The sequence below is a fragment of the Periplaneta americana genome, unplaced genomic scaffold (assembly GCF_040183065.1).
Source record: "Periplaneta americana isolate PAMFEO1 unplaced genomic scaffold, P.americana_PAMFEO1_priV1 scaffold_25, whole genome shotgun sequence".
Classification (NCBI taxonomy): Eukaryota; Metazoa; Arthropoda; class Insecta; order Blattodea; family Blattidae; genus Periplaneta; species Periplaneta americana.
Window position 1 is genome coordinate 684,789 of NW_027185506.1, and position 15,474 is coordinate 700,262.

The 15,474-nt window shown below is 37.5% G+C and overlaps 1 long non-coding RNA gene across 1 annotated transcript in view; it reads left to right on the forward strand.

The window, feature by feature from the left end:
* The first annotated feature begins 413 nt into the window (after positions 1 to 413).
* Positions 414 to 15,474, forward strand: part of LOC138693950 (uncharacterized) — a 38,458-nt gene continuing 23,397 nt past the window's right edge. Inside the window, exon 1 of the long non-coding RNA XR_011330634.1 lies at positions 414 to 570. This is a non-coding gene — a long non-coding RNA (uncharacterized lncRNA). The remainder of the gene's footprint in view (positions 571 to 15,474) is intronic.

Here is a 15,474-nt window from a genome sequence, read left to right on the forward strand (position 1 = left end):
CCAAACAAATCAGATCTGCATTCACGATACTCGGTCGAGGTTCTCTCTTCATCATGGACATTGGTTCGCCCATTTTTGAACATACGGCACCATCCAATTTTTAACAGTCTCCCGACTTCCGCATTTCTCTTCTCTTCAAACTTTTTCCTACCTAATTTGGCATAATGTAAAAATTAATTGAAACATTTAATTTTTACGTGGTTGAAGGTGATTTATATGATGGATTCTCTTGTTCCAGAGATGCCCTGGAATGTGCAGCTAAGCTTATACAAAGAGTGTTTTCTGTTATGAACATTAAGTAATCAGATATATACATACATTCGTATATATGGCCTCGCATCCACATTGAATAATCAAGACTACTATTTTTTGTTAGTACTCAACATGTAGATACCTATTAATTTTGAGAAAAATTCGTTCCGGCACCGGGAATCGAACCCAGGACGTCTCAACTCTGCGTGCTGAGCGCTCTTTCCAACTGAGCTATGCTGGGACACGATGCACGGTGCCAGCCGAACTCTCCTCATTATATCATCAATGGCCTACTACCTGCAATTTAGACATATACCGGTAAGTCATATATGCAGGAGCACATATTTAAATGACTTTATGGCCAATTTTAACAAGCTTGTTAACATTGATATAAACCTATACTCACATATGAAGTCTCGCAATCCTCAGATGTTCGAAAAAGGAGCGCGACACTTTAATCAAATCAGAACTGCAAATCACAGTCAACTTCAATTACTCATGTAGGAAATTTTTACAATTTGTTTGAAACTATTACACTAGATAAAATATCTCAAAATACTTTAATTTAAGCCTAACTGCCAAAATGTACAATAAAATTGTTTTTAGTGCCGCTAACTGAATTTAATAATTTTTCAATTTTTTATGTGAAATATTGTAGACCACTTAGTCTCCCATATTTTCTTCAAAAATAGTTGGCAACCCTAGCACCAACACTATTTCTACCCAAGTCTGAAATCAGAGTGAAAAGTCCATGTGCTTGTGTAATACTCATACATGTTTTCCATCTATTAGGAATATTCACAGTTTGCTGTATCTTCAAATGATTCTTTGGACATTCTGTAATATTCTGTGAATTTGTCTGGATGCTGTTCTAACTCCACCAATAAAACACTACAAGCACCATGATTTTCAATGTTTTGAACCAATGAATCCGAAACCTATGCCTTTATCTTCGCATTCTTATTATTGACAATAGCAGAAGATCTCCATCTGATGACTCCACACTGAATGACTCATTAGATCAAATAACATGGCGTTATGTGTCACGCTCCATGTGCCATGCATCATGTTTCTTGCATCATCCGGTGTGTTAACATGCAGGGTCGAATCTAGCTACTTGACGCCTCTAGGCAGAGAAAAATATTTCTGCCCCTTATTTCGCCCTATATGCGTCATTTGGATCAAATGAAATAATTGATTCTGCGTCATTATTACTGTTTCTAATATCAGAAACGCCTGACTAAAATGAACCACACGCTGTACTATTTTCGGTAACTGCTGTTCACCACATTATTACACTCTGATGTACCTGGACTCGAACTGGAACAAGCTGGCTATGTTTGTTTTTTAAATAACACATATTTTTGCACTTTTTCTCACCATTTCCTCTCTTTTTATTGCCTTGTCTTTCTCGAGTTTCCGGTATTGTTGTTTAGTCAACTGTCCGAAGACAGGTCTGGAACCCACAAGTGACACCATCAAGGCATCACTCATAAGGCAACTAGGCCAGGAGATAATGGGGTAGGGTGACCAGTTCCTTTCCCCCCTCCATTGCATACAACGCTAACTAGCTACATATTACACTAATGAGATTTTAGATGCAGTTCATCCTCTGACACATATCGTCAAATGAGATGTACTGTCTGGTAATAGATTTACATATCAGCCAGAACCTCAATAAGAGGTGTTTCTAGTATTGAGAACCACTGAGATTTTTCCGACTTTCACTCATTATAATGAATATTAAAATATAAATCACCTAGGTACAAAACAACTGCACCCTTTACCGTTTCAAATTAAACTGAACTCCCAAGCGTCCGGCTGATACAATGACGCGGTATTTTCTTTGAATTTAAGTCTGAATGGGGATTGCTGAGTGTTGATACTGGCTACTCTTATGACAGAGTTAGCGGCGTTCTCATCAGTTCATCACAAAGCTTGTGATTGCGAGCAACGAGATTTGCCTTCCTAACATATCATAATATAATACCATAAGTTCTTTAATGTTATTATGTGACACTCTCACAGTGAGAGGGCATAACACTTTTTCTGTGCGTTTTCTGACCATTAGTTAATGGAGAAAATGGTGTTAAAAGATAGAGAGAAAGGCTCTGCGCTACACTACTACATTTCCAGAAAACTTTAATTTTTCTCTCTGAGTAAAGAACACGTCTGCTTGTCATGTGGTTCTGAAAATGGGTAGATTTCCTGCTTTTGTTGTGTTTATTTAATTTGTGGGATAACGTAATAGTGTATTTGTGTATTACGCTGTGCTAAGTAGGCCTCCTTGAACTTATATTTTGTAGTGAGTTATAGCGAGGCAATTACCACTTTGGCATCTGCCGAGTGCACAGGTAATGTGTCAGAAGTCTACAGGTAGGTGTTCTTATTTTCTACCAATATATAAAAGGTTAAGTAACACCATAAAACACTATTTTTAAAAATGAAGAGAGCCTGAAAATTCATATCCACATCTTGCCAATTGGACGTACTTGATGCTAGAAAAATTTGAGCTTTAATTGAGTGTAATCAGTGCAGTGCTTGACAAGGTCAGGAGAATTGAAGGAACTCTCTTAATATGGTAACAGGCATTGTGATGGATGAACATTACAGTACAATGTTGAGAACAATGTATACGGTAAACTGTAGAAAGAACTGTTTATAATAGCATTTGGACTTTGCTCTGTGTTATGGATGAACATTGCTACGTCTTTTAGCTAAAAATTTCCCGAAGATCTGGCATTCATCCTCTTCATGTTGCCTTGCTGCAGATGCCATCAGAATTTCAAATATGCCATATTGAGCCTCTATTCCTCGATTCTTCGCTTTTTAGACATGAAGGGCGGATATAAGGCGTATTGTCTTTATTATTGTTGTTCTTTCTGTTTCTTTTTTAGAAGCAATGGAAACCAGGAAAGTTCGAGGGGTCCACTCTGTATTATTCTATCTATGGCATTTGAAGACTCAACTTAAAAAAAAAAAACTTTTATTCATTTGGAACAACTGGATAATGCATACCATACAGCAGTGCCAAATATGCTCGCCATTGGGGCTCATGACAGGAAGAACTTGGCTCTGAGATCAAACTGCGCATGCACAGACTTCTCTTGTAGTGTCAGTGTGATCCTTATCTGGATTTATTTTCGCGTGTACATTCCTAATCAAATGAAGTTCCCTTTGTACTCCAGTTGCACATCTTGTATATACGAAGATTAGGTTTGGTTAGTTTAGGTTTTTATTAACCCATTAACGCCCAAATTATTTTTATTAAAAAAAAAACGAAAATAATATATCTATTTCATAAATTTAATCCATAAGATGCCAAGAATATGTTTTGTTTATTCTGCCGTGCACCAAGTAGCTGAAAATCACCCGGTCTATAAATAGACCACTGGGCACTTATGATATCTGCGTATTCATTTGCAATAAAGTAAATATATTTTTTTGTGTATTTAATGTAGTATAACCAGAAACATTTACACCAATATAAATAAATTTATTTATGACATTTTAGTATTTAATGCAACAATACAATGCTGCAGCAATAATGAAACATTTATTTTCGGAATGTCTGTCTTTACCGAGTGTGGTAAGGCTCAAAGCATTTTTGACAGAGGGTTTAATCACACTTCTTGCGGAATGTTACTGGTCTGCATTTACACCATTCCATCTGGCAGTGTTTCTGAGAGGGTCGTTTTGCCATGAAATGACCTCTACTATCTATCCTCATACCAAATTTCACTCATCGAGGTGATGGAATAGGGCACTCCATTCTCTTGCAGTTCGAAAACATCTAGAGATATTGAATTCAAGTAGGTCCAGGGAGTCTCGTCCATGTATTTCTCTGTAGACAATCCAACCATTTACTATAGCCATATCCAGCATTCTGACAAAGAGATCTCAGTACCACTTTTTTCCATGAATTGAAGTGGCATATTTCCCTGCTAACCAATCATGATGGTCCACTCCACCCATGTACTTACCGTATTTCTTGAGATTTTTCCGGAGTTTTCTCTCAACCCAATATAAGCAAATGCTGGGTAACTTTCGGTGCTGGACCCCGGACTTATTTCACTGGCATTATTATCTTCATCTCAAACAGACGCTAAATAACCTAAGATGTTGATAAAGTGTCATAAAATAACCTACTAAAAAAATATGACCTGTTGTTGCTGCACACTTATATTCTGTCTTATATTTCTGTCCCACCTGCTTGCAGAAGCCCCTACATCAAAGTTTGATCCTACAGGTACACATCTGTTGTCATCCCACTTCACGAACAGAATTTCACTATTAGTGTCAAATGTATAATCGCAGGACTCTCGTACTGCATTCTGTAGTAATTTCGTATCCTGAAGAGTAAAGGCATCCATTCTGTTTTCTCTCACAGTTTCTGTAATCCGGAAACCAAGATCCTGAAGGTGGAGCAAAAGGTCTCTACTTATAAAAAAAATTATCAAATTATGTGTCGTGAGCATGAGGATGTACAATGCAATCGAGCACATTCAGCACAACTCTGCTGCCTAAGACAAAGTCGTGCCTATTATTGACGTCATTTCAGCTGTGTCCTTACCAGAGATTTTTTACACAGGGAATAGAAAACCTCAATGTGATGTTGGCCACAGAAGAAATTAGTCAAAAGTGATACCATCTGACATAATATTACGAAAGAAAACGAAGCAATATGTCGTAAAAAAGTAAATCCTTGGTGCTACAGCCCATGAAGGGCTAAGACCGACCAGCCGGCTACTGACCTCACGTCCACGTGCCGAAGCAGAGGTGGACGATCATCCAATCAGAATAGAAGTATCGTGTGGTTAGCACGATGATCCTCCCAGCCGTTGTAGCTAGTTTGTCAAACCGGATTTTTGCTACCTATCGTAGCTCCCTAAGTGCATCACGATGCTGGGTGGGCACTGGTCCCATACACTGGCTGAAATTTCATGACAAAATTTCTTCCCCCATGAGGACTCGAACCACGTTCATTCCGTAACGCGAGTCCTAGACCGGATGCCTTAGACCATGATGCCACAGCACAGGACAGCAATATATCGTACCATCACAATATTGAATTTTTTTCTGTTTACTGTTATAATATGTTGGTGAAAATAGGATGCATGGTTTTCTTTATTGGTCGAGAAATATTATTGCATATTTTATAGACCTCTGTACTTCGAAGAAAGAAGGAATATATCCATTGTTCAAAAATGTATACACTGCAGACGTACACCGTATCACATTTATTTCCAATTTAGGGCATACAATAACATGTTCTGGGGATCGAATAGGTGCTAATCATCTTTCAGATGCTAATCTACTTGCAATAGCACAGTCCTACTGCCGACAGTCACTTGCTGATATCAACCGTTGTGGTACAGAATGCAATGACACACCTTTCTCCACTGTTATTTTCACGTGATATCATAAGTGCCCAGCGGTCTATTTATAGACCGCAGCCGTTTCAGTTCATATTGCTCCAATCATTTTACATAAATTTGTGTTTTTCTTTTGTGATGGAATAGTAATAACCAGGGAAAGGATTTATATGTAAATACATATTTACTTATAAAGCTAATATAATTTATATTTTGCATTATCTTTATGTTTCACAATGTGTAGGGTTGAAAAATCCTACTTTTATTTTCCATATTTTTCCATATTTTAGAGTTTAGTACATATTTTCGTTAATTTCCATATATTTTCCATATTTCATATAAAACAGTCCATATTATATTAGGTTTAACAATAAAACAAAACAAAATTCCATTAACTTTTAAAAATACATTTCAACAATAGAGATTTAAACACATGTTCAGTAATCCCTTTAACATCAGAGTTATTTGAAAATTAGCAGTCCTATCAACAATGGGAAAGTAAGTTACAAAACTGTATTAATTTAATTTAAAATTTTTAACAGACTTCAGTTGTGCAGCTCAACAGTTAAATGCCAGTCAGAGTACACATAGGTTCAGTTTTGTAAATCATACTATAAAGACGGTAAATATGCCAAAAGTACGTCATTCAGTCAATTTAAAATCAAAACTAACAAGTTACATTTCAGAATTTAAAGAAGATGGTTTATCAACTGACAATAAAATATAATTTTGTAATTTGTGTCAGTGTGCAGTATCATCTACACAAAAGTTCCTGGTGCAACAACACATTACAACTAGTAAACATCAGGCCAACAAACAACTAAATTCCAAGCAGAGACAATTGTTTTTAACACAACCAACAACATCGAATGTAAGATCTGAGTTTAACATCGACCTGTGCCGTTCTCTCATCTCTGCTGATATTCCTCTCTACAAACTAAAGAATAAGGTCTTCAGGGAATTCCTTGAAAAATATACTCAACATACAATCCCGGATGAGTCAACACTTAGGAAGACGTATGCTCCATCCATCTACGATGAGACAATACAGAAGATAAGAGATGAAATTAAAGATAGTTCAATTTGGGTTTCCATTGATGAGACTCCCGACAAAGAAGGTAGACTTGTTGGTAATGTAGTTATCGGTTTGTTAAGTGAACAATATTCTGAACGAATTCTTTTACATTGTGATGTTCTAGAAAAGTGCAATAACAAAACTATAGTTAAACTGTTCAACGAAGCTATGGGTATCCTGTGGCCAAAGGGTATTATGTACGATAATGTGTTATTCTTTATTAGCGATGCTGCCCCTTATATGGTCAAAGCTGGACAAGCATTATCTGTTGTATATCCTAAATTGACTCATTTTACTTGTGTGGCGCATGCATTTCATCGTGTGGCAGAAGTGGTCAGAGACAATTTCCCTAAAGTAGATTTGTTGATTTCATCAGTGAAAAAAGTATTTCTCAAAGCTCCCAGTAGAGTTAACGTGTTGAAAGAAATGTACCCTGAAATTCCATTGCCACCAAAGCCAATTTTAACTAGATGGGGTACATGGCTAGAAGCAGTTGAATATTATGCCGAACATATAGACTCTATTAACAATGTTCTCCTTGCATTGGACTCTGAAGATGCAGTCTCAATTGATACTGCGAAAACAGTTACCTGTGACATAAGTGTGAAGAATGACTTAGCTCACATTCAGCATACATTTTCATGCATCATAAAAACGCTCAAAAGTCTCCAAAATAGGCACCTTTCACTATCTGAAAGTTTTGAAATTATAAATAGTACTGTGGAACAACTGAATCGTGGTAGAGGTAAAGTTGCAGATGCAGTAAGAGCTAAGGTGGACACTGTACTTTCAAAAAACCCTGGATATGAAGAACTACAAAAGGTTGTTGCTGTGATGAGTGGTGAATCAACAGTGAAGATTAACTTGGACTTATCCCCAGCAGACATTGTGAAATTGAATTATGTACCAGTTACTTCTTGTGACGTCGAACGCTCTTTTAGTCAGTATAAATCTATCCTCAGAGACAATAGAAGAAGATTCACTTTTCAGCACTTGAAAGAAATGTTTGTAACCTATTGTTATGGTAACAGACAATAAAAATTGTGTTTTGTTGAAACTACATTGGAAGATAAGGTACGTCCATTATATTTTTTGTTTAGTTTGATTAAAATGTACCAATATTTAACGTACATAGTCATTTTTTTATAATTTTAAGTCCATATTTAATTCCATATTTTGGTAAAAATCCATATTTAATTCCATATTTTGGTAAAAATAACTACATATATATTTACATATTTCATATATTTTTAGTCCATATAAATCCGTTCCCTGATGATGATCATTAATATTGAATCAGTGGGGCGCCAATAAAAAAATCTAATGTAGTCGAGTGTGCAAGGGTCAATAAATAGACCATTGGGCGTTAATGGATTAATCAAGTCCGCGCATGCGTAGTTTGATCTCAAAGTAAGTTCTTTCTGTCGTGAGCTGCATGTGTCATTAGTGACCAGACCATACTAAGCCATGTGAAACAAAAGAGAATCGAAATGTTGCTAGTAAAATTGGTGATGATATTCTTTAACACTAAATCCCTGCACTTTTAAGTGCAAGATCTATGGAGTATAATGACGACTTTTTTAATACACTAAAAGAAGATATCATAACACTTTAACACGGCGAAATTAATGAGAAATATGATGTGGTCCAGGGAATATCGTTCAAATCAACAGTGTGTGTAACTGACATTAATACATTATCTCCTCGTCAAACCCCAGCCAACCTTATCACTGGCAAAGTGTGTAATTAACACTAATGTACTTATATCCTTATCTAAACTTGTTGCTACAGTCAATTATATATCATGGAGTGCAGTTTGGTGGTTCCTTTGAACACCCTCTTACAGATTTATGACTTTCTACACAAACACCTCTGACCAGTCCATCGCCCCAACATTGCAAAGTTGCCACAATCTTGGCGACCTTCGAAATGAGAGGATTAGTGGCCGTCATCCTCATCTGGACACCACGTGTTTTGAAAAAAAAAGCAACGTAATATCACGAGCTCACCGCTCAATGAATACTACAGAATACACTCTCAATTATACTTTCATGTTAACTGATGGGATTCTTGGAATTCAGAAAATCTTTGGCAACTCTGCCTCCACGTGGATTTGACAGGATCCTGTCAATTCTTCTGAACGAGGGTTGTGATTGGTTACTAACAGGCAAAGACAAGATTTTCATCACAGTAAGAACACATTTATTTATGACAGCCAATTAGTAGGGGGCAGAAGAAGGTCTGTTGGCAAAGTCCTTTCTACGAAACTGCACTCCATGGACTATAATAGTGAAGCTCTCTCTCAGTAATGTTGAGAATGAGGGAATGAATGAGAAAAAAATAAATTTCTCCTCGTAATGACGTCATGCCCTTATGTTGGCAACATTGTATACTTGATTATCATTGCAATGCCACGTTGAAAGCTGCGGTACCTAATTCTCCAGTTTAGTGATTTATTTTTTTCTGTGGTGCTTTAAAATTATTCAGTCAGTTATTTGAGAAACTACACATGTTCCTTTCTGCTAGTTTTGAGAAAAGTGTATAAAACTGTCAGCTATATATGATTTGCAGTATTCTTGACATTCTTAAGAAGCTTACCTTGTAATATGAAGGCGCAATGGGGCCCGAAATGTCCAGTGCATTGTGATTTCTCAAATGAAATATTAGTAGCAAAAAAATCTGTATATTTTGCTTTAAGTACAATACAGTGTTGTTAAATTACATTTATATGTCATAATTGAATTATATATTTAAAATTTTCCTTTACAATGCAAAAATGAAAGGCAAAATTGTATACTTTTTGTAGCTACAAACATTCATATATTAAAGCTCTTCAGGTGCTGTAAAATATTTTGATTTCATGCTCATTGGGAAAATACTTTGTAACTTTTTTACATCATTTCCAACACAACATATTTTACATTATCATATGAATAATTTTGCAACCAGCATACATGTGCTTACCTTTGTCATTATCCCAGTGAATGTACGCATGTTACTTTAATTTATTGTACATTATGTTATCTCAAAACCCGAAATCCATCAAAACCAGTTTCAAATAGGCCTGTAAAGACTAGTTTAAGCAAACAAAGGCATAAACAAAAAGCGTATATGCAAAGCGAGTTTTCGTAAGGTCTAGCCCAGCTCTGGGCACAACAGGGAATTGAAACGGAACTCTGAAACCCCCACCCATGTCTTTTTCGCTTACACTGCCTTATAAACAAACACACAATAGGCTCTATGCATCGTGATGGATTGCAGGTAACCAGCGAGAGCTGAAAGTTTGTAAAAACTATGATGCCTGCCTTATACAATCTGTCACTCAGCAATGCTTACCTTCCTGTCTACTCGTCTCAGCCAGGGAAGGTGGAGTGGGGAGTTAAGGGGAAATCAGCAGTGACTCGATTGAGTTACTAGTGCCCAGGCCTGGTCTAGCCTAAACAAACCAAACCGAACCTGTCACTGATTCTAGATCTTACGAAAACTCGCTTTTTATCTATGTACATTTGTTTAAGCAGGTCTGCCAAGTTAGCTCTGTGGCAGCACGTCTGCCTCCAGACTAGCCGGTGGGTTCGATTCCCAGTGGGATCAGAGATTTTCATGTAAAATTTGTGGTGGTGCAGAACTTCTAACCACTAAATTGTGCACCAATATGCCTGGGTTAAATCCCAAATCTCTCTGCAGTGGATATGAAGAGACGGCATATGTCACTGTTGATAGTGATTAGACCATTGGATGAGGACGTTAAGCCTGGTGGCCCCCTTGTTGCTATTCGACAGGAGTAGGCTATGTGCCGGCACCATATTTCCCCTTCTCCCTTCCTCTTCATTATCATCCTCACCCATTCCCTACACTACACTTACACGAACACTTACACATACACTCACCCTAGTACACGACATAACTCTTCACATGATACACATCATGTACAGCGTGGTCTGCCGAAGTGGTGTACAATTCAAAATGGATCATAGTCCTGCCATCTATCCGATATATGCGGAATCTGAATCACGCAAGTGCACAGTGGGCCAGACTGAATAAAAAATGGGACAAAATTGAAAAAATGAACTTTTTTTTACAATACTTTTGACAGTGTATATTCATAGTAGGGATCCTGGTGAGCACTAAACTCATTCGTCTGGCTGTATGATCTAACAGACTCTGTAACTTCACTTCTGCACTTATTTCTGTCAGAGTAATATCACATGGATAGCAATGCAGCTTTGCTTCTCGAACTTCATTGTACGCTGGATATAAATCTACATTTCTACATTTTCTTGTAGTCTCAATAAAGTGTACTGGTACTTAGATAATTTCGTACCCATTATCAGGGCTAAAACGTCATCACCACTATATTTTGCAACATTTTTTGCAGGAACCACTATGTTCGTTATATGCAGTTGGAATTTTTGCCACACGGGTTGGTGTACTTACAGCATTTTCCATTAGTTTAGCTGCTTCTCTTTACCAGAAGCCTTCATACTTATCCGAGTAGCAAGAACAAGCGCAGCAGGATCAGCAGCTTCTCTGAGATGTTCAGTTTTCCTCCTCTTGGTCTTCTTAGATGATTCAGAGAACAATTTTCTTGGATGAGCAGAATGACTATACAACTATGAACATCCAGCCACATGTTCAACATGAAATTTATTACAGGGGGCAGGTTAAATTCTTGATCCAGTGAACTGCCAATTTTTCTTCCTATTTATTTTTCATTCTGTAGCAATACTGCTATCTTTTATTCTAATTACTGCAGAATGAACTATTTTTTTTCTTTAGTTCTGAAGAAAAATCTTGTTGACAATTTTCACGTTATCCTAATTATGAAATAACAAACTCATGAACAGCTGTCTTATCATTATTATTTGCAGCAAGGCTTCCATGATTTTACAGTGTAAAAAACAGCAGTGGAATAGTAATTAATACGAGAGGGATCCAGGAAATAACGACCGTTTTGTTGTAATAATTAAAAATATATATATTTATTTGAAAAAACAAAGTCTGTTACATAACTGAAGCTTCCTTTACTTCTCTACATAATCACCACCTACATTTAAACATTTGTCGTATCTGTTCACTAGCTTTAGAATTCCTGTGTTATACTCCTCTGCCACCAGTTCATTAAGCCAGGTGTTCACTGTCTTCTTCAACTCTTCATCACTTCCAAAACGCGTACCACCCAGAAAGTCTTTCAGCTTAGTGAAAAGGTGAAAATCGCTAGGAGCAAGGTCTGGACTATAGGGCAGATGATCAAAGATTTCCCAACCGAATTGATCCAGCAATTCTCGAGTTGAAGCAGCAGTGTGCGGGCGGGCGTTGTCGTGAAGAAGCACAACTCCTCTCGAAAGCATTCCTCGCCTCTTGTTTTGGATGGCTCGCAGTAGTTTTCGTAAAGTCTCACAATAATGATTTGCATTCATCGTAGTGCCTTTTGGCATGAAATCCAGCAAAAGAACACCTTTGCGATCCCAAAAGACAGTAGCCATGACTTTTTGTGTTGAGAGAGTCTGTTTGAATTTTTTCGGTTTCTTGGGTGATGAGGGATGATGCCATTGACGTGATTGGCGCTTGGTCTCTGGGGTGTTGTCAGACACCCAGGTCTCATCACCAGTCACAATTTGATCAAGAAAGGCGTCTCCATCTGTGTGATATCGCATCAAGAATGTCAATGCTGAGGCCATTCTCTGAGTTTTGTGTTGGTCACTCAGTTGCTGTGGAACCCATCGTGCACAGATTTTGTGGTAGCCAAGATGTTGTGACACAATTTCACCAAGCAAAGAACGAGAAATGTCAGGAAAGGCAATATGCAATTCGTCGAGTGATGTGCGCCTGTCTTGCAAGATTCTGTCGTTCACTTTAGTCTTCAGATCTTCTGTGATGAGTGATGGGCGTCCGGGTCGAGTTTCATCGTGGACATTTGTTCGCCCATTGTTGAACATTTCGCACCATTTTCTCACATTTCTTTCACTCATTACAGTATCACCATACACTTCTTTCAATTGCCGGTAAATTTCTGCAGGTTTCAAATGTCGGGCATGCAAAAATCGAATCACACTCCTCACCTCACAGTCGGCGGGATTATCAATCGCGTCGTTCATTTTGAAGTAACACAAAATGCACAATGGCGACTTGTTGCAACCAGTACTCACAACATTATGAGAACACATGTTAAGGAAGCCAGTTGACCTTCAAACAAGGAAGGGGAGTCAGCTGCGCGGCGGGTATGCGCGAACGGTCGTTATTTCCTGGATCCCCCTCGTAATACTGTACGTAGGTATCTGAATTTTCGCATATTAATCAGAAAAGTGCAAGTAGCTGCAGCTGAATACGACTTTTCTGCAATCTATAGGATCTGTTTAAACCATCGACACAAAAGTTTTCGTAACATCGAGTGACACGCACTTTATAACCCTCTTTAAATATTGAAAACTAAAATATATTAGCTTAAATTGCATTCCTCCAAGTTATCACAAATATTTACACTCTATATAAACCAATTCAAAATTACATGTATTCCTAATAAAACCTACCCTTTTTTCTAACATTCTCAGCCATTGTTATTTCCTTATTCACGAATATGACCACGTAACACACACCACTGTCTGAAGCGCACGGCCTAGGACTGACTGGTGCGCTATCGCCTTGGTTACAATGGGAGATATTAATAATTTTGAGTTGTTATTTATCACTCGACAATTCCGAGTTCTAACTCGCATGTGTATTAATAAACATACTTATCTCTCAATCAGTCTGGCACTGACCTTTGATCCTTGAGTTACAACTCTCGATGACGCAACAGACGAGAGACAAGTCACTATTCCATATTAATGAACGTTACTACTCACTCATATAATTGACTTTATACTATCAACTTTCTGAGTTAACTGAATAGGTGACTCAAAGCGGTTGAGTGAAGTTAAAAAATCGTAATGACGAGGTATATTATTGTTGTATAACGCAGAAGAAAAGGTATAAACATCGTAGACAAGCTTGTAAACATAGTTACAAACATTTGTACAAATTTAAGAAGGAGAACGTACAGTGACTAGCGCGGAATTTCTTGCAAGATTCAAATGGCAGAAGAGGAAGAGCTCTCGACAATGAAATGAAAATGAGCATTTTCTTACTATTTGTGGGCGATCCAGGTTTTCAAATGGGCGTTCAAGAGGATATGGATATTTCCCATGGTACCATGTCACTTTTCATTTCATTGTATTCCATAGATCTTGTGTTAGCATTAAAGCTTCAAGATACGAAACAAGAGTTAAACAATTTTTTTGTGAGATGAAGTGAGGCCGAGGATTCGCTATAGTTTATTTGGCATTTGCCTTACGTTTGGGGAAACCTCGGAAAAAAAAAAACTCAACCAGGTAATCAGTCCAAGGAAAAATCTAACCCAAGCCCGAGTGCAGTTCCTGATCAGCAGCTAGCGAGTTTGCCGACTAACGTAAGTTACCCTGGAGTAGGTTATTTTACGACGCTGTATCAACATCTCAGGTTATTTAGCGTCTGAATGAGATGAGATGTGATAATGCCAGTGAAATGAGTCCGGGGTCCAGCATCGAATGTTACCCAGCTTTTGCTCAAATTTGGGTTGAGGGAAAACCTCGGAAAAAACCTCAACTAGGTAACTTACCCTGACCAAGATTCGAACCCGGGCCACCTGGTTTCGCGGCCAGACGCACTAGCCATTACTCCACAGGTGTGAACTCAGTGAAAGAGTGTAGACCTACTCACAATGTACAAATTTTGGAATATCTTTTTACATGATGTCCTTCTATGTACCCTAGTCATTATCCTTATAGCTTTCTTTTATAAAACAAATTCTAACTGCTGGGAAGTTGCAGATTCTTTGAAATTAAAAGCATTTATTTGCTTTCAATTTCCAACAACTGTCCAAGAGTTACAGAATGCAAAAAGGAAGTATTCATTTCCTGACGTCATTGAAGCTGTGAATTATACCAATATTTTTATTTAAAAAAATCAACATGCCGATGAGTATTTTAGCAAAACAAAAAGGTATTGCGAGCTTTAATGTACGAGCTACCTGCAATGTCAAGGAAGAATTCACAAGCGTGGATAATTATTTCTATATTAGGCCTATATGGAGAAATTCGGATGTTTCTAGAGTAATGATTGGCAATAATGCCAATGCACTTCTTCTAGGTGATATGGGCTATGGAATTATGTGGTTCCAAGGCAAAACATGATATTTAAATTTTTGTTGAAAATGAGATTTTGTGATAATGTGTGCATCCTGCTGGTATCTTTATTGTGGCAAAAGATAACATGTATATCTCTATTATTTTTTTGTCTAATCCATTGTTATGAAACACAATTCCTACGATTTTATAAGGTTATTCAAATTATATCTGTACATGCTCGCTCTTGAAAAGTGAAAGAAATGACATAGAGGCCTAACACATTTTGCCTTGGAGCCACAGAATTGCTCCTTGGCTTATTACTTTACCATCACTCCACAGCAAAGAGCCTACAATAAATATATACCGGTAACGAAAGAACGTGCGATTATAGAGGTGTTTCGGCCAAGTGAAGCAACAATTTCCAATTTTCCGTAGCAAAATAAGAGTTAAAATGGAAATTGTCTTTGATCATATTGTGCTGCCTTATATCGCACGATGTAACTAAACACCTATTTGAAGATTATGAAGTTTCATTACTGTAGGACGAAGTGAAGGAAGATAGAGTAGAATTACCGAACAGGTTGTATCACTCAGACGAGTCATTAGACATGAAATACTAAAAATATACAGC